This window comes from Vulpes lagopus, chromosome 13 (assembly GCF_018345385.1).
Source record: "Vulpes lagopus strain Blue_001 chromosome 13, ASM1834538v1, whole genome shotgun sequence".
Taxonomy (NCBI): domain Eukaryota; kingdom Metazoa; phylum Chordata; class Mammalia; order Carnivora; family Canidae; genus Vulpes; species Vulpes lagopus.
In genome coordinates, this window is record NC_054836.1 from 25284405 (window position 1) to 25305062 (window position 20658).

Genomic DNA, 20658 nt, shown 5'->3' on the forward strand with positions numbered 1-20658 from the left:
AGAAAGGAAAGAAGGAGATGGAGAAGTATGATTTTATTTTTCTTCATTCATTATTGAAGAGGCAACCTTATCTGAGTAGATGGCACAAGGAAACAAAATACTCTTTCCATAGTTATGATTTGTTCAGTTTTCTGTGACCTTGGGAAAGGTTTTCTGTCTCAAAATAACAGTCTATAAAAATCTCATTCACTCAGCTTTGGAGATTTGTTTAATTAGTAAAGAGCTTTGAGGTGCTAAATCAAAAGTGCTAGACAAGTATGATGTGTTTTCAAGTCCATTTGAAACCTCTGTGAAACTGTGTCAGAAGATCTCTACATCCTGCAACCACAACAAAGATGAACTACCTATATATCAATTTAGAGCAGTGAGTACGGAAGAGAAAAAGGGAATATCCAGAAAGGGTTTAAAGATACATATCTTTAGGGACACGTGGGTGGCTCAGTCAGTTAAGTGTCCGACTCTTGATTTTGGCTCAGGTCATGATCTCAGGGTCATGAAATCAAGCCCTGCATCAGATTCCATGCTCAGTGGGGAGTCTGCTTGGGATTCTTTCCCCTTACCCTGCTTTCTCAAAAAAAAAAATTCATGCCTTTAAAAAAGTACATGGGGGAAAAAATTACATTGGAATACAGAGCTAAAAGGTGGGGGACAACAGAGGATAAAGGTAAAGTGGCTATGGACATAATGATCTGTTCCTGATGAAAGAAATAGTTAAAGGAATTCTGTAGGGTGGTAAAATTATTCTGTGTGCTACTGTAATGATCAATGAAAGATATGCATTTGTCAAAACCCACAGAACTTTATAGCACTTGATATATGCAAATATTTTTAAAACAATCATTTAGGAGATCAGAATATCTCAGGAAGGAATTCAGAGTGTAAAAAGAAAACCCAACTATATTAAAACTGTAGTAAAGAACCTCACTGAAGAGAATGGGAAGAAGGTACTGATCTAGGTAACTTTGGAAAGGAGTGGAGTCTGTAAGACTAAAGGCAAAAGTAACTACACATAAGCACTGTAGTCAGTTGGTAATGTTCTTTCCACTAGGATTATGGGTTAACCATGCTGATATTATTATACATGCACATTGGAATAGAGCAATTTAGTAAGGTTTCTCACTGTTGGAATACTGAGTTTACAGTTAAGCAAGTATAAGAGGCTACAGTGGCCTATAGGTTATATATTGGAGTTGAAGATATCAGTATGAACTCAGATTTGGCTTACTAGAGATATACATGGTTATACATAGAAATATTTATAGAAATATGTGTATACACAGATAAATAAAAACATATTTTCTTACTTGGTCATTTGAGAGGAACTGCAACACCTCAATAGTAAGAAGTACACCTACAACGTAGACCTTGGTCTCTAATACCTTCTCCAATAAAGGAGCCAGGATCCTTGGAGAAATGATCAATTACATAGCTGACACCAGAGACATATAAGATGAACCTTGTACGTCTTTAGTGCCAGAGGGTAAGGAAATGCTCAAACACACACACACACACACACACACACACACACACACACACGATGCAGTATGTCAAAGGAGTATAACAGTCAATTGAAAGAGTTCTGAATGGCCAAACCTGGAACAATTTGACCAACAAAAGAAATTAGTATTATGTTGAAAAAAATAAATATCTATGAGTCAATATTGATATACACAAATACACACATACATACAGACATACAGAAGAATTCCAAATAATCAGGGAGCTCTTCCTAGCCATCTTTGATTTTTTCTTGTAGTAACATATACAGAGAAGAATTTAAATAAACATTTGTTAAACTTTGGATCCAGAAGTGCCAGAGATAGAGGCCTGAAAGGATATGTATGCTGAATGGAGGCATTTTGTGTATCACTTATGAAAACAGTCCTCTTTAATTATATTGCATATGTAACTCAACTAATCACTTACTTTATCACATACTGGGATAAGCTTTAAATATACTATCAGACAACTTTTTTGTTCCCAAGTAAAATTTGCCTTTGAAGCCAAGGTATTCCAAGCTATTGCCTCAGAAAAAGACCTACATAGCCAAAACCTGAAAGCAGAGTGCCAATTTGTTGGCTTTTGAGTTTCCAAGTAGACTTGAAATTCATGAAAGAAACAATAATTTAGAAAGCCAAATATTTTTAATCTTAAAAGCTACACTTTTGGAGAAAGAATAAGGATTACATTCCAAAACTTATGTGGGATGTCAAATGCAAACTTCTGAAGAAAAAAAAAAGGTATAAATTCAATACCTACATAGAAGATTGAAAAGGATAATTGCATTAATGTAGCCTCATCACTTGTAGCAAATACACCACTCTGGCAGGGGATATTAATAATAGGGGAGGTTATGCATGTGTGAGGACATATGAGAAATCTCTATACTTACCCCTCAATTTTGCTGTGGAACTTAAACTGCTAAAAAAAATAAAGTTTTAATTTAGGGGGGAAAAAAAGAAAGAAAGAAGAAAAAGATTGGCTGAAAATTCCTGTTTAAACCACCACCAGAGTTCGATCAGTGGTGAAGGAAGACCTGAAAGAAAAGAAATGAATTGCTGGAAACACAGCCCAGCTCCTCAGGCCCTAATATTAAATTTTGGGGGGTAGCAGTCAGAGGAACAGAGGGTTTGTACATGATAGAAACAACAGGGGACTTTTCTATGCAGATTCCCGGTGACAGAAGGGAATGTTTAGACAAAAAAATTAAAGTACATCTTTAAGTCTTCTGCAACTCATGGACAATTGAAGAAGCATTCAGAAGTTTCCTCTAACATCAAAAGATATTGTAAGAGAGAAGGAACTCCTCCAGGCATAAATGTACCCATGTGTCAAGACTGACAACTGGGAAGGTAGTGGTATTGGTCAGCCTAAGAAAAGCCACATAGCCCAAATGGGATCTTTTTTGAAAATAAAAGGAATATGGTTCACAGGGATAATAAGCAGACCAAAAATGTTTTGAGAATTATATTATAAATTTTATTATGAGAATTATGAATTTTATTATGATTATTATGAGAATTATATTATGAACTTTATGAAAAGGAACAAAGTCTTAAAATTCTTAATATATTAATATATTAATATACACTAGACAGACAGTGATCAATCAATTTTAAGGAATGGTGGTGAGGGATGGCTCTGTCAGGTAAGTGTCTGACTCTTGGTATCAGCTTAGGTCATGATCTCATGGTCATGGGATTGAGCCCTGCACTGGGCTCCATGCTCAGCACAGAGTCTGCTTGTCCCTCTCCCTCTGCCTTTCCCCCTCCTCAAATAAATAAATAAATAAAATCGTTTGTAAAATAATTTGGGAATGATAACAACTTATATATGTTTTTAATTTTGTCTAAACAGTTTAATTTCTGTTATTGCTTGGAATTTCTATAAAGAGTACCTTAGTGGAGTCCCTGGGTGGGTTAGTTGATTAAGTGTCAGATTCTTGATTTTGACTCAGACCATGATTTCAGGTTTGTGAGACTGAGCCCCACATAATGCTCCCATGCTGTGTGTAGAGCCTGCTTAAGATTCTCTTTCTCTCCCTCTACTGCTCCTCCGTCCCCCTCTCCCTCTCTAAAAACAAAACATTAGTACCATGAAAAAAGCACTCCTTTCTTACTTCTCTGACAGAAAATACAACTCACACCTTTACTCTGTACCCTAGCTATTTCTTGAATGTATCCAGCATGGTTTTATTTTAGGGAATATATTCTTGCTAATTCCCCAACCCGGAATATTTTTATTCCAGATATCTTCAATACTCTCTTCCTTGAATTAAGTCTCTGATCCAATGTCACCTTATCAGAAAGACTTTACCAAGTTTATCTAAAAGTAAACACACACACACACACACACACACACACACACACACACACTACACATTTCCAAGCAGTCTCATTCTCATTATTCTGCTTTATTTTCTTCTATAGCTCTAATTATTACCTGATAAAGTATATACTTGTTTATTATTTGTTTCCTGCCTCTGTAAACTCTGACAGAGGAAATATTGTCTGAAAAGTACACAGTTATATTTCCAATTTGTATAACAGTACCTGGCATATAAACATTCAAATAAATATTTGGCAAATGAAAGAATACAATTTTAAAGTGATAGCCAAGACTTTTCTGTATTAGAACTTAATTGTATAAATCATTTATTGAAATAAGTCTCATATCAGCTGGAGCTTCCTAATATGTTTCATTATACAGTTTCTTATTGTTAACGCTTTTGTTTTAATGGAATGTGACTTGCTGTAGAACAATCTTTTATATTAATTTTTCAACACACCTGGAAATGACCATTTGCTTATATCTGTGCTAATTTCATTATTTTTTTGCACATAGCTTTCTCATCAAATCCAGGTTGTATGGTAATCATTGCATTACAAAAAAAAGTATCTTTCAAATTCGGTTGCAAATAAAATAGGTACAAACCTAACTTTGTTAGAGCTAAAAGGGAAAAAGTTAACAAATATAAGCCCTATTGGTTCTTAACCAATTCATATCTTTATCTGGAAATCTTAGCCTCCATTTCCAGAATTCCTTACCCTAGATTATCAAGGAAGCCTATTTCTTGTGCATTTGTTTTTAATAACTATGTGTCCATCCATCAGAGCACACAATCTCAGATCCTGTCTAGGCTACACATTCTTGTAATTAATTCTCTTGATTATCTTTGGTGGCATACCATCTGCACACCAGGAAACAGCCTTTTCTCAGGCTCTGCTGTCTTTCATTAAACTTCATTTGAATAGGAGACTTACAAGCAGAGGAATTGCCCAACTCATTTAGCGTTTTTTCAGATATTCTCTCAAAGACTGGCCAATGTACTACTCTAGGGAAGCCAAAGTCTTGGTAATGGAAACCTCCACTTTTTTGCTAAAGCTCTAGCAGTAAGAATGAGCAAACAAACAAACAAACAAAAGATTTGAGCTGTAAAGTTTGATCTGGAGTGATGAATATTAAGCAAAAGAGGATTCTCTGAATCAATACCCATGCCATATCTGCTATTTGGAGACTGAATATGACCCAATGGACAAAGTCGTTGCTAGACCAAAGGCTTCTGTTTTAAATTCTGAACTCTTAATGGAAGCTAAAGTGTTAAAACTTTAGTAGTACCTTTAGCTTCTGAAAGAAGTAAATGCAAATTCTTGAGAAGAAATTTAGCCCTATTCAGAATTTTAAGATTTTTACAGAATAAGGTCAAACAGAAATGAGATCATAATCAAATGATTTATCAAATATGCAAGTTAACAAATCGGAATGAAAGGCAAACTGTAAAAATTACAAACTTTAAATTTAGAAAACCCAAGGTTCTCAAATATGCACTTATCTGCATAGATTATTATGTAGGAAAGGTGGAATTATGAAATGAACAAGCAATGGAGAAAATTTTAAATGCTCAAGTTAAAGAGGTCAAAATAGAATATTTGGAAGAAAAAAATCTAATTTTTGAATAAAAATCGTAACAAGGTGATCTCTGGGTGGCTCAGTGGTTTAGCACCTGCCTTTGGCCCAGGGCGTGATCCTGGAGTCCCAGGATCGAGTCCCACATCGGGCTCCTGGCATGGAGCCTGCTCCTCCCTCCTCCTGTGTCTCTGCCTCTCTCTCTCTCTCTCTCTCTCTCTCTCTCTCTCTGTGTCTATCATAAATAAATAAATAAATCTTTAAAAAAAATTAAAAAATCGTAACAAATAAAAAATACAAAATAGGCATAATTGATAAGAGAATTAATAAATGTGCATTGTTTAGAAAGAGTGATTAAGATACTGATTAACTTCAGACTTTCTTTGGTATCCTACACATGGTAAAATTTCAAATTGTCAACCATTAAAAGAGTGGAAATAGAAAGTATGACTTTTAGGGTGCCTGGGTGGGTCAGTTAGTTAAGTGTCTGCCTTCCGCTCAGGTCATGATCCCAGGGTCTTGGTATCTAGCCACACACTAGGCTCCCTGCTCAGTAGGGAGTCTGCTTCTCCCTATCCTCATTCTCTCCCTCTCTTGCTCACTATCTCTCTCAAATAAATAATTATTTTAAGAGAAAAGGTGTAACTTTTAAACACAAAAGATCAGTATTTTATTATTCAGTTTTAAAAAAATATATCTAGCTTATAAGATATTCACTGCTTATAAGAAGCAACTAAAACATAAGGACATAGAATGGTTGGAAGTAAAAAAAAAAAAGGAAAAACATATATAAAGCCATGGAATATTTAAATGAGAGTCTTAATTTTCATGAACTTACTAAAATGGCCTCAAAATAATTAAGCAAAAATTAATAAAACTCAACTGTCAAATGTGTCCTTTTCTCAATGACTGGTAGGTTAAACAGATCAAAAAAGAGCAAAACTAGAGACTATTTGAAAAATTAATTAAGCTTGACTTAACGGACATTTTTTCATCTTTTCACCCAACAATTTTAGGATGTACATATCAGTCAGGCATGAACACATTTATAAAAACTGACTATTTAATACACCAATAAAGAAATGTATAGTGATTTCAAAACGTGCCTACAGATGTTTTGACACACCTTCCATTAAGATGTGAGTTCTGTATCATGTGTCCTAAATCTGGGAGTGGTTATAACTGCTTGGACCAACAGAGTGCAACAGAAATAACACTACATGAATTTCAAGACTAAATTATAAAATGGTATGCCAATTCTTCCTTATTTGCTTTTGGAGCCCCGAGCCTCAAGATGAAAAGGCCAATTACCTTCAGGCCACCAAGTTGGAAAAGTTAGTTAGTCCCCTGGTCAACCATCCCAGTTGAGCATAATCCTTCAGCCATACTTGCTAAAGCACCAGACATGTAAATAAAACCATCTTGGGCCCTCCAGACTAGCCCATTCAGTGATGTCACATGAAGCAAAAGGATCACTCAGATAAGCCCTATCTAAAATTCTGAACTAAAAATAAATAAATAAATAAATAAAATTAAAAAAATAAAATTCTGAACTACTAAATTCAATAGGTAACTGAAACAATAAGTCTTAGTAAATTTTGAAGAATATTAATTATATAAATTACATTTTCTGATCTCAGTTCTATAGAATTTAAAGTTAGTAACAGAAAGATATATTGAATAATTCTCATGTTTAGAAAATTAAAACTAAATAACTTACGGAGAAAAGAAAAATCAACATAAAAATTTTAACAATGCTTAATATTGTTCACTGATTAAAATTCTATGTATGAAATATTGTGCTATAAACCAAAAGTAATAATTTAAAGAAAATGTATAGTCTTGAGTATTTACATTAGAAAAGAAGAAATATGAAAAGTTTGAAAAAAAGTAGCTAAATACCCCATTTAAGAATTAACAAAGAAATCTTAGAATAAAACCAAAGGCATCTATACTTGGCTGAAAATATTACAAATATTTAGTTATTCAGACTTAATCACATTACCTATGTAAGTCTCATTCCACAATTCGAGGTTAATCATATTCAACTAATCCTTTTATTATCTTCACAAAATCCTGAATGAAAGAGTTGTTTTGGGGCCAGTAGCACCAAATTAACCACTGAACCAAGATTCAGTCCAGGTTAGGAACTCCCTTATAGATAAATGTACAGCATAATGCTATCTGGATAATGTTTACTTATGACATTACTTTATATGTTTTACCACTGCTTTCTAATTGTTCTTCTCATTGCACAGTTATCTTTTGATGCTTGAAGACTTTCCAAGAATCCAAATTTTGTTTTAAGCTACAATGAATGATATTCCACATGATACCAAAACCTACCACATAAATTCTTGCTAATTCATACATAAACTAAAAATATAAAGGATAATGCTATTCTCTTAATATTTTTACACATTATCTTTAAGAAATATAAGTGTATCAATAAATACAATTTACTCTTGAACAACACAAGGGTTAGAGTGCTGACACCCACACAGTCAAAATCTAAGTATAACTTTTGACTCCCCAAAAACTTAACTACTAGTAGCCTACTGTTGACCAGAAGAAGCCCTGGTAATAACATAAACAATCAACGAATACATATTTTGTATGTAATATAAATTATGTTCTGTATTCTTACAATAAAGAAATTAGAGAAAAGAAAATGTTACAAAGAAAATCATAAGGAAGAGAAAACACTTTTACAGAGATGTACCATATTTATTGAAAAAAAATCTCTAAGTGGACCTGTATAGTTCAAATGCCATGTTACTCAAGGGCCAAATGTACTACAGTCCAATAGGTTTCACCATATTCTCTATTAATCCACAATATTTTCTGAAGTAGAGTTTCATTTTTTACCACACAAATATACTTTCTCTCTGTGCTGAGAGTGTTTTAGCTCAAGCAAACAGCTCAGTACATCTTGTCCTTTTGGCATTGTCTATAAACAATACTGCGCCATCTTAATGTTTTTGTTCTTCCCAGGTGCAAACTTTATTTCCTTCAATTACATAATAAACTAGAGATAAGATCTCCATGTGATAGCAATCCTGCTTTAATAAATACTAATTGATGATGAGAAAATGAATCAGTAATATAGTATAATTATTATCAAGAACTTCCTTTGGTTGAAGTTATATTAGGAAATAATTTTCATTATCTTCTTTATTTACATGTTAAAATATGACCAGATACTGATAGTTTTAAGACTAAACTTCCCATCTCACTAACAAGTCAGGAATGAAAATCAGGAATATGTTCAGTGATTATTTTACTCTTATCCCACAGATTCCAATGTTCCCTATCAGCCGGGACAATCTCTGATTGACACCTAGATCAACACTTATTTCCTGCTTCTTAACCAACTCATAATAATGATATTGATGACTATGAAGCACTTACTACATGCCAATTATTGGTCTAAGACGATTACATATATTTTCTCTTTTACTCCTCATGATGTCACAAAGAAGTAGGTGCTATTCTCATTTCTAATTTTGAAAAGGGGGAAACCAAAGCACTGAAAGATTAAGTGATTTGTACAATGCTACAGTTAATAAGTGATGGAGACTTGATTAACATAACAAGGCCAATCCTTTATGTATCTTATTATACCAGGATAAAAAGAGAAAGAAGAAAGTTTCAGAGTTGCATGACAATGGCATTGTAAAGGGTGGTGCAGACATGGAAAGAGACTGGTTAGGAACACCTATGTTCTTTTCTTCCCTCTCTTCTCTCTTGATTTTATCCCTACTCCTTTGCTTCCTTATTTGGTTCTAATGTTGATTAAGCAACCAGTGCCTCCTCTTGAAATGGATTCTGTAACATTCAGACAATCTGGAAAATAAATAATCTCTGGGCCAGATCATACAACCAAAGGGCCCCTTGTCATTTTTCACAAGAAAGTGTTTCTGCTTATCATTCTGTCATCAGATTTGCAATGCTGATCTAGACCCCAGGAGAAGAAGGAAAAGAAGGAGAAGGAGAAGAAGAAGAAGAATGAACAAGAACAAGAACTAAAAGAAAATAATAATAAAAAGCATGGTTCCTACCAGCTAAGGGTACAAAATAATTGGTTTCTGGAGCACCTAGGCAGTGAAAAGATAAATAGAAGTGTTTTCAAAGTAATGCATAAATGGATACAAATAAGCACATTAAAAGAGCAAAAACAGCACCAAAGAAATATAAGATTAATTTCTTATAATGAAATGACATTTAAAAAGGCAGATTTCCTAGAAAATGGAGTTCAGAACCAGGTTTTAAAGGTATGGCAGGGGAGGAGGAGGGATGGTTACTAGCAACAAGGCTATTTGTCTAACAATTGTAATGGCTGGATTGTCCCAAGTGTGCGATGCACAATGGGCTCACTAAAAAAGTGTAATGCTTCAGAACCCCGTTATTGGATACCCTGTCCCCTATGCCCTGATGCCTGAGCACTTCATCCATTACCCTTTTTCCATGGGATTGAAAACAGAGTTTTGCTTCCTGCAATGACAATTGTTATAAACACGTTCCATCCCCAAAACATTTAAAATCTGGAGGATTCCTTCAGAGCAGAGCAGAGAAATACAAGTGCCATTCATCTTCTACCCTTGCTCTCCAAACTCTTGAAGAAAATTATTTCATTGTGTACTTTCTCAGGGAGAAACTAATTCTAAGATTTAAGAGCCTTGAGGGTTAGTAGTGGGAACCCAGAGCCAGGGAGTTCAGCAAGAAGAAAATGAAAGTATGAGAAAGGGGGGAAGAATTTATAATGAAAAGAGTCAGAAAAGAGGACTTACATAAAAAGTTCAAGGCAGAATCCTACATGCCAAACATTCTAAACTTTAAGGATTTTTAAACTTTATTTCCTTTAGAAATTCTTTATATTTAAAGGTGTCACAGAAAGCACAGATCCTTTTCAGCCTCCCCATTTCTGCTCATCTTTCCACTGGACCTTTTGCAAAGTAAAAAGCTGATGGTCAGAATAAGTGGATTCAGCAGCTGCCACACTACACTTTGATTTGGGGAGAAGGAGGGCTTGATACCTGGCCTTTGGCCTTGCAGATTGGGTTATATACAGCAGTTCTGACCTTCTGCTTTGTAACAGTGGGAAGCCATGTGTTTTGTCCTTTCTTTTCTTGGTTGATTTTTGTCTGGTTGTTCTGACATCTCAACAGGTGGCTCATGGGAAGATCTGTAACTAGTAGATAAATCTCTATTAAAATCTGAACAAATAAATGGTCCTAACTTTTCAAAAATATAGAAATCAGATCCATTCTCTCTCTCTCTCTCTCTCTCTCTGTCTCTCTCTCTCTCTCTCTCCCTCTCTCCCTCCCTCTCTCTCTCTCTCTCCCTTCTTCCCTTCCTTCCTCCTGTCTCTCTCATTCTCTCTCCTCTTCTAAATATTTTGTGCTATTCCTATAAATCACTGAGAAGTTATGGAATTTCTTAAATCTGCCTGCTAGAGATGTAAAAGTCAAATAATGCCCTCTCATTTCTATAACTTTCCAAACAGAGTCAAGAAATCCTTGTTACACCTGAAAGATGCACTCAGGCGAAAACTTGTCAGTGGAATTAAGTCATCTTTTTTATATCCCTCACATTCTTGCCATATCTGCTCTCTTGATCACGAAGCTAAAAGGGCATAGGCAGTTGTCCAAAGAAAACACTTGAGTATATTCCCACAAACACCAATCACTACCCTGAATATTATATTTAATTAGGTAAGCCACACAAGGACATTATTCCTCACCTAGGAAATGTTGTTGTTTCATATTTCTTGTCTAAGAGGTACTTGTGCTATATTTCTATAATTTACTGGGAAAACAGGAAACATTTCTTTTAAGGTTCTATGGGACCTTATATTTTGAAATAGAGCGATGGAACTCAGGTTTGGAGTAGCACCTCTCTCTTCCTCAAGGACATATGTCAGGACCAAAATAGTTTTAATATCACTAAATTATCATTCGATGAGGTAATAAATGATAGCATTAGAAGACAAAGATGACAATTCTGAGTAATGAGTACTATTTAAGTTGACAGTCAAAGAATTAATTGAAATAGCCATAATCATATCAAAGGAATCAGTGATAATGACTTTTGCTTGGCATGATCTGACATTACCTTCATTGCCAAGTTAATGAGGACTTCTTTATATATATATTTTCATAGTCTGTGGAATTATGGCATCAAAAGCTACTTTAGAGTTTATCTATTGCCATCTTTGCTATAGATTGACAATGCAAAATACTCTCTATGCATTTGTCTCTGCCACTTTACCTCAAACTTGTAGAAATACTCAGTTTTCTACTTAATTATTTTCTCCTCCAGGATATTAGAAAGAGAATTTTAAAGGAAATTTAAATTTCCTATAAATCAATTTTTGAGAGCAGAAGAAAATCTAACACTCCTAAATTTTTAATGTTTTTTTTAAATTTAATCTAAGGTGGTGATATTGGCACAATTTGTTGTCCCAACATGTTCCCCACAAAGATAGCCAAATCTATTTACTCTTTTAGCTGTCCAGCTTTAAAGCAGAAGAGAAACTAGCACTTATTAAGTAGCTTATATATACTAGGTATCCTACAAATATTCTCATTTTATCTTCCTAGTAATTCTATGATGTAGGTATCTCATCTGTTTCCCAGATGACAAAACTGAAGTGCAAAAAGGCCAGAGTCTTTAAAAAGAAGTAGAACTACAATTTAGTATCAGATATGCCTAACTTCAAAATCAAAAAAAAAAAAAAGAAAGAAAGAAAGAAAGAAAAACTGACCCCAACAAAAAATCATAAATCATTCTAATCAAATATAAGTTGGAAATGGAAAAAAAATTCCTTCCCAAATGAAAGGAACCATCTATAAAGAGATCATGGAAATTGATGATTATGAAGTAAACTTACACTGATTGAGAGAAATATGCAAAAAAAAAAAGAGAGAAATATGCAACTTGCATATTTGCATTAAATCTTCTAGAAAACATGCAGCAAATATTTATTGAATGATTATTTGTGAGGAACTAGAAATAGTATATTTAGCCTTTCTTTGATAAGTGACCAAGATTTAATAAGAAAAATATTGGCTAAAGATAATATGGTAAATTGTATTATTCACTTTATCTCTCTGTAAAGGGGCTACTATATACATCTCTGCTAATTGAATTGAGTTGGGTTATACAACTTGCTTTGGCCTTTGGGATGTGAGTATATATGACATACACCAAGTTCAAACATAAATTCATGGTTTGACATGGTCTAATTAATGAAGTGATTGAAAATAATATATCTGTAATAGTAGGACTCATTATTTTTCCTCCTGATGATCAACAAATGTAAAGAACATACACACCAAGAATAGTAGCTCAGGAACAGCAAAGTTCTCCACATGTTGATGAGGAGGCATACTTCTTTTGTGAGGCATACCAGATTCCAAAGCATGACTTATTCTCAAGAGATATATCCCTTAAAGGAGAATATGGGGAATTATATTGCTCTTTGTCAAATATTCAGATTTTTATTCCTGCAGTAACTCTCGGAAAGCTATACACATCCCCATAGTGCAGAATTCAGAAATCCCCAGGTGACTTGCTTCAACCAATGAAATGTGGACAAAGTGACATGTGACACTTGCAGACATGAACTTTAACAGCCAGTTTGTGGCATCTCTGTTTTATCTATACCACAAAACTTGATATACTCAAAATAGACACTACTTTGTAATCCCAGGTTCTGAAGCAAAGAAAACGTGGAGCAAAGTCACACATGATCCATGATAGACATATATTGCTTGCATGAGTAAGAAATATATGACTTTAAGCCCTGAGAATTGGGATCATTTGCTACTGCGGCATAGCCAAGTTTATTCTGACTATTACAAGGAACATATTATGCTTTCTTAATAATCACTGATTGAGTGGAGTTCACTGCATCCAAGCACTTCTCTCTATATTGTTTCTTTTGGTTGACTTTTTAAAAGGTACTGAGCAAAAGATATTTCAAGATTAGGGCACCTGGGTGGCTTAGTCAGGGTGACTCTTGGTTTTGGCTCATGTCATGATCTCAGAATCCTGAGATCAAGCACCATGTCCAGCTCTGGACTCAGCAGAGTCTGCTTAAGATTCTCTCCCTTTCTCTCTCTCTCTCTCTCTCAAATAAATAAATAAATCTTTTTAAAAAAACTACTTCAAAATTATATACTGAAAAGCACCTCTAATGCATATGCACCAAATAATTATTTTAATGTTGATTTTAATTTTAATGATTAGTTAATGTGGAGCTAGAATTTATATCCTCTAAGGATAATTAAGGAGACTAACAAAGATGTTTGCTTAAGAAATGCCCATATCCATCATTTCCTTAAAAAGCAATTAAAAGCAGTCCCTGATCAAAGAGGTGGGTGATAGAATAGAATAGATGATAGATAGATAGATGGATAGATAGATAGATAGATAGATAGATAGATACCTAAATTCTGCTCCTAAATCAATACTAGCCTAATTTTAACCTGGAGAGTTTTTACTAGCTATAGCCGAGTATAATTTATAGCCAGCAATTTTTTTATTTTGTTTTCTTTTCAGTAAAGCACCAATAGCTTTAAGTAAAAAAAAAAAAAGAAAAAAGAAAAAAGAAAGCTTCTCATTAAAAATCCAATATAAAATTTTTCCAAAACAAACTTCTAAACAGCTATAGATAAGATTATTATTTATGAACCAGTTAAAATAAAACACCTACCACTGATGATGACTTTGGTTATAAAGTAATTGATCTAGAAGCCTTCTCTCTTCCAAGAAAATATAGCAGAGTCACTTCTTTATTAAGGCCACTCCTAAGATATAATGCTAAAATCGTGCCATCTTTATTATGAGAGAATGTCTGGCTAACTCATCAACCTTGAAGATGGAATGCTTCCAGATCATCTGAACACAAAATCAAATTATTGAGGAAATGTTAAAGAGGTAGGAAGGGGAACTAAAATGCATCTTCTTTTCAATCACTCGGGAAATTATTTTCTAAAGCACAGACACCATTCTGACAAACATCCTCTTGGCTTAGATGCATGGTCTATATCAACAGTCAAATACAGCAAATTTCTAACCACGGAGTCAAGAGCTAAAAAAAGCCATTAAAACCTGCAATATCATATTATTATCATATTATTCCTGTATTATTACTCTTGACATTTCATATAAAATAGTATAGGTTTTATTAGGCATCTCTAGTGGAAGCAATAGGCCTCCCTGAGTTCAATTCTCCTCACATCAAACACTGAGCTAAGTATAAACTTACAATTTGTTAAGTATATAAGTAGCCCATGTTTTAGGTTGAACAACTTGTGTATCATTGTGTTTATAATTTAGAAAATAATGGGTTGTTCCAGATCCAGTGAGGTAGTATCATATTCACATACTCAAGTTAAACAAGTTAATAAAATTGGAACTCAGTATTTCATAGTCACCTTTCAATATCATGGTGCAAAAAAGTCTTTCCTGGGTGGCATTTAACTATTGATGACTGCACTTCACCATCATGCTGCTTATTTCTAAATATATTAATTTCAGCTTGACATTTGCTTTATGAACATTTGATTCTCAGAGTTAAGAAAACAGCTTAACTAGGAGAATAGATATGCAAAATTAAAGGTTATTTATATAATCACTAACACAGTGATGTTTAAGACTCTTGGAACTGCTGTGAAATTTTAGGGTTATGATAGCATGCCATACACTTTGAAAAATTAATTCAAATTAGTTTTGGAAATAAGCACTTTCATATCCACTGAAAATTTCATTAACAATAGAAATATGGCATTATAATCAAAGAAATAGTAAAACACTAGAAAGATGTCTACAGAGGTTAAAATTGGGTCCTTTTTTTTTAAATATCTTCATTAAAGATCTAAAAGTAATAATGAGCAGATTATTCAAATGTATAAATATTAAGAAAGAATAATAATAGTCATTAGAAAATAGTTATAGTTACTTAAAATTAAATATAAAAATTAGATAAATTTTAAATGACAAAGACTCTGGAAATAGGTATGGATATTAGAAAAAGAAGATAACAGATCTGGAAAGCAACCTGTAAATAAATAAATCTATAATATTATGTAAAATTCTCAATATTATCTGGAAAGATGCTTTGTTACAATGGAAAAGTTAAGACTTTCTACATCTAACAAAATCTCAGCTATCTGCCCCATTGGACATTGCCCTGCATAAGGCAATGAAGATTGTTCAACAATTATTACATAAATGGAGAATAACATAAGGCAACTATAAACCACACCTTAATATTAAGGTATTAAAGCTAGTACACATAACTTTTGAAGTCTAGTGGAAAAAGAACCAATCATACAATACTCTGGAGCAGGCCAATTACCCATAATAAGTCTCTTATTCCATATATTACAATCAATCAGTAATTAATCCCCTCCAATTCAAATCATCCACTTTGTGCTGATTCTCAGGGCTTCCAATGAAAGCAGGACTATAAACTGTCTTCTTCCTTATCCTTCAGCTGCTACATGAAACTACATCAGAACTGAGGCCACTACAATCTAACATATTCCCTCAAAATGGTACATAGTCTTTCAGCTTTCCTTATTATCCAGGGTCACTGTCTGCCTGCAGAGATGAAAGGATTCATTGGAGAAGCTGCTCTAAACATACTGACCAAAAAGCACTAGGGCCTTGACTACCAGAGTTCTGAAACTGTTCTTGGCAGAATATTCTGATGTGTTGTCCAGTACCTAATCACAGTGTTCAACTTACCAATTTATTCTATCATGGAGTGAAAACTCACATACCCAATGTGGCCATTAAGTATCTCTTGGTAGGCGCAGAAGAAATATCATTAGAAGAGCATTTTTTTTTGTTTTAATTAGGGAATGAAGATAAATTTCAAAAGGTATAAATGAATGATCTTTACTTTGAGGACAAATGAAGCAATTAAGAAATGATAATCTCATTAAATGGACCAATGGCTTTCTGATCTTTAAACTCAGGACACAGAGAAGGAGGAGTAATTCTAATTTCAACCTAAAAGAGACCATCTGAAAGATGATCAGATTATGTTTCATCCATTATTGTAAGTAAGAGTCAAAGATGATAAGGGCAAAAGAACAAAACTGCAGTTCTGCCTGGATAAACTCTTTTCCAGCTTTTCCAGATAACAGAGACAGGGTAAAAAGGTTAATGCTAATGACATCCACCATTGAAAAATGAGTTTAGATGCTCCCTCTGCCTATACGCTTCCCTTTGGGATAATCGTAATAGATAGTTGTTCCCTGTGGTTAAACAATTGGGAAATTACTAAAACAATTTGCAATAAACAGACATTTATAATGTAGAAACACATGAAAGGAAATAAACTGACATTTCAAAGACATTCTACAGGAGAAATCTTACAGATTTCAAATTGAAAGGTGTTTTGGCACAACAAGTTAGAACTGCAGAGACAATCCAATCTAAAATATATGTTAACCTTCTTCAAAAATCTTCCATGGGGGTACCTGGGTGATTCAGCAGGTTAAGTGGCTGACTCATGATTTCTGCCCATGTCATAATCAAGCCCCAAGGTGGGCTCTGCACTCAGTGGGGAGTCTACTTGAGAATTCTCTTTCTCCCTCTCCTTTTGCCCCGACCCCACTCATGCATGCATGTGTGTGCTCTCTCTTTCAAAATAAATAAATCAATCTTAAAAAAATAAAAATCTTAAAAATGCTCCATGGATGATGTTTGTTTCATGGTTTTTGTCTGTATATTTGAAATTAATATTTTAATATCTAATATTTCCCATGTGCTGGCCAAATCAGTCATCAGCTATTCCTCAATAAATACAAGGAAAAGTAAGATTATAAAAAGTTACCATATTCCAAAGATTTACAAGAAAGTCAAGATGGTTCTACTTTTACAATTTTATCTTGAGTTTTCAATCTAGGGCTCCATATAACCCCTGTAATTTATTTCTGCAAACATTTTTTCTTTAATTGTATGTGTCTTCTACCAGATTACAACCATTTCGGAATAACAGATTTGTCTTTGTATCCTTACTATCTATCACAGGCTTGACATAGTATAGGTGGCAAAAAAAATGTTTTCTGAATGAACAAACTGGAAGACTCTTGTGCTCTGGAACATATTCTATTTTCTCAAGGACTTCTGCTTCTACATTAACCACCTTCTCTTTTCTTTTTCAATTTCTTCCTCCCTATTGTGTCTGTAACTTTTCTGAATCCCTCCTTGACCCTACATACCACTCCAGCTATTACCCTACACTTCTCTTTGTTACCTCAAGACATCTCAAAAAAAACTTATTTCTATTTCCTGCTACCACTTTGCCACCTTCCATTTATTCTTTCATTCACTCCAGTCTGACACTCTGCCATTGTAAAAACAACCTTGATGAGGTCTTTAATGGTCTTTAATGGTTTCTAGGTTTCAAATCCAAGGTATGGTTCTCTGTTTTTACTCAAAACTCCCCAAAATGAATTTTACATAGCTAATTATTCACTCTTTGATTCATTAACATTTTTCCACAACCCATCTTCAGCCCTCTTCTCTTCTTTCTCTCAATCATCTCATTCATTTCCAACTCTTAAAATATTATCCACATTATCCACCATCAATTATGTATCATCAAATATTGATGACCCTCTTTCTGAGCTCCTTCCTTATATGGCCATGGGCTCCATGTTACCTCTACTTCGATGACTTAACATATTTAAAGTGATTTCATGACTCCCTCACCTGGGCTTCCCAACTAGTCTTTTCCATACTAATAAATAATAGCACTATCAACCCAATTGCTCAACCAAAAACTATAGGATTAAACTTCATTCCTCCTTTCCCTAGTGTACCCCTATAAAATCCACAAGCAAATTGTCAGTTGTACCTCCAAATTAAGCCAAAGTCTAGACACTTCACCTTATTTTCATTGTCATCACCATAGTCCAGGTCATCACCATTATGGAATCATTTTCTATAATGGCCTCCTAATTGTAATAGGGCCTACTTTTACTGTTGTTTCCTCCACACTCAATTCATCCACCATCCAGCAGCCAGTATAATCTTTTTAAAAGGATATCAAATCACCTTGTTTCCCTACTTAAAACCCTCGAAGCTTCCCCAAAGCAGTTAAAAAAAAAAATTCAACCTCTTTACCAAGATTTATAAGGTCCAACCATAATCTGGCCCTTGCTTGCCTATCTAATTTCATCTTCTACTCCTCAGCCATTTGCGCTTCCTTTCTTTACATGAAAACACTGAGCTCTTTCCAAGCAAAGAGTTTGCATACTTGTTCCCCTTGTATGAAATTGTTCTTCCCTTGGCTCATTGCATGACTAGCTCCATATCATCCTTCAAAATTCATTTCAAAGAGTACCTCCTCAGAGAGGCTTTCCATGAGTACCCTACTTAAAGTGGTCCTCCCTAACCCTAAGCCCAGTTATTCACTTTCATATTATTCTATTTGTTTCCTTCAAGACATTTATCACAACCTGAAATTATTTTATTCATTTACTGCATATTTTCTCTAAGATATAAACAAAGGGTCTTATTCAATTGCTGTATTTCTGAAGCCTAGAATAGTATCTGGCATATAAGCATCTGCACAATGAGTTCAAGAATAAATGAATAGACATATGAGAAGTGCAGTAATTTAAGATGCATGTACCCTTAAAAAATCTCATTACTACCTAAAATCCTATTATATTATAGCTTCTTTTCTTTGGTAGAAATCAGCCATAAAATCATTAAACATATTAATTGGTTCATCCAAACCCTTTGACTGATAGTTTTTTAGATTGTAGAGGAGTAGGTTCTAATTCTAGGTCCCCTGCCCTATCTCTGTACCTTCAACTAGATCCAATTTTTCCACTGGACAAAGCATGTTGAACTACAGAAGCATAAAGGTTTCACTCTATAGCTAACTCAACTGTTTGTCATGGTCCTTAGCTCTGACCCTGTTTCCATCCACCCAGACCCCAAAATATCTCCCTCTTTTCAGAATAAATAATCTGTGGCCTTACACTTAGACTGTCCCTAAATATTGAAAAATTACTCTTGCTCCATTGGCTCTTTTCCTTCCAGACTACCTTGGGTAGGATGTGTCAAGTTATGATGACTTACAACTCTACCTTGCGTAGAATGCTCCATGATAAGGATAACACAATTCTTTTTTTCTCTTTTCCAAGGGGGATGGTTGGCAGATTTAGCAAATAAAAATATATGATTCTTAGTTAAATTTTAATTTCAGATAAACTCTTTTTATTAATTAGATCCCAAATTTGCAAGGAATATATTTGCAATATTTGAAAAATATTTATGAAAAAAACGTTTGTCTCTTCTCTGAAATTAAAATTTAAGTAAGTGTTCTGTATTTTATCTGGCAACCATACCCAGGGAGAAGAGGGCTTTTCTCAGGCTTGGGTCCAAATGAGGAATCTAAGCTTGAATCTAAGCTTCTAGTAATGAAAGATGAATAATGAAATGAGATCATTCTAAAATCCAGCAGGTATTAGCTAAGTGTATATTTTGCACTCAGCATTCTTGGAATTACTAGATACTCACTGGTAAATAAAATAGACATGAGCCAATCCAAGCTTATAAACAATCACAGGGAAGAGACAAATATTTTTAATTTTTAATTAAGTTCTAGGCCTAATGTGGGGCTTGAACTCACACCCCGGAGATCAAGAATAGCATGCTCTACTGACTGGGACAGCCAGGTGCTCCAAAAGACAAAAAATTTTAAATAAGTTCAGCTACCAGCCTGATTTCTAAAATTCTCATCCAATTCTCAATCTCTCTCTCTCTCTCTCTCTCACACACACACACACACACACACACACACACACGCACACTACAGTCTAAAAACAAATAGTTTTGGTTATTTATAAATTTGACACAGTTCTCCTTTACTTTGCTTGTAACCAATCAACAGTATCTTTTAGAAATGATACAAACCAATCTTATTACTATCCTACTAGTAATATTACAGAAAAAATAAATGGTACTGATAGTATCACATGCCTTGCAGAATTTGGGGGAAATTTTGATTTGATTTTCAGATTTTACTTCAGAGTAAAAACACATCACTTTCAATTAAAAGCAATGAATTTATTATTAATGGACTATCTTAAGATAAAATTATATTTTATAAAGCTTATTATCTAGATTTGTCTTATTATTTGAGCTATTAATATCCTCTGCAGTTATCTTCCTATTACTTTTAATAAAAAGGTCTTGGCTCTAAGTATGAATTGG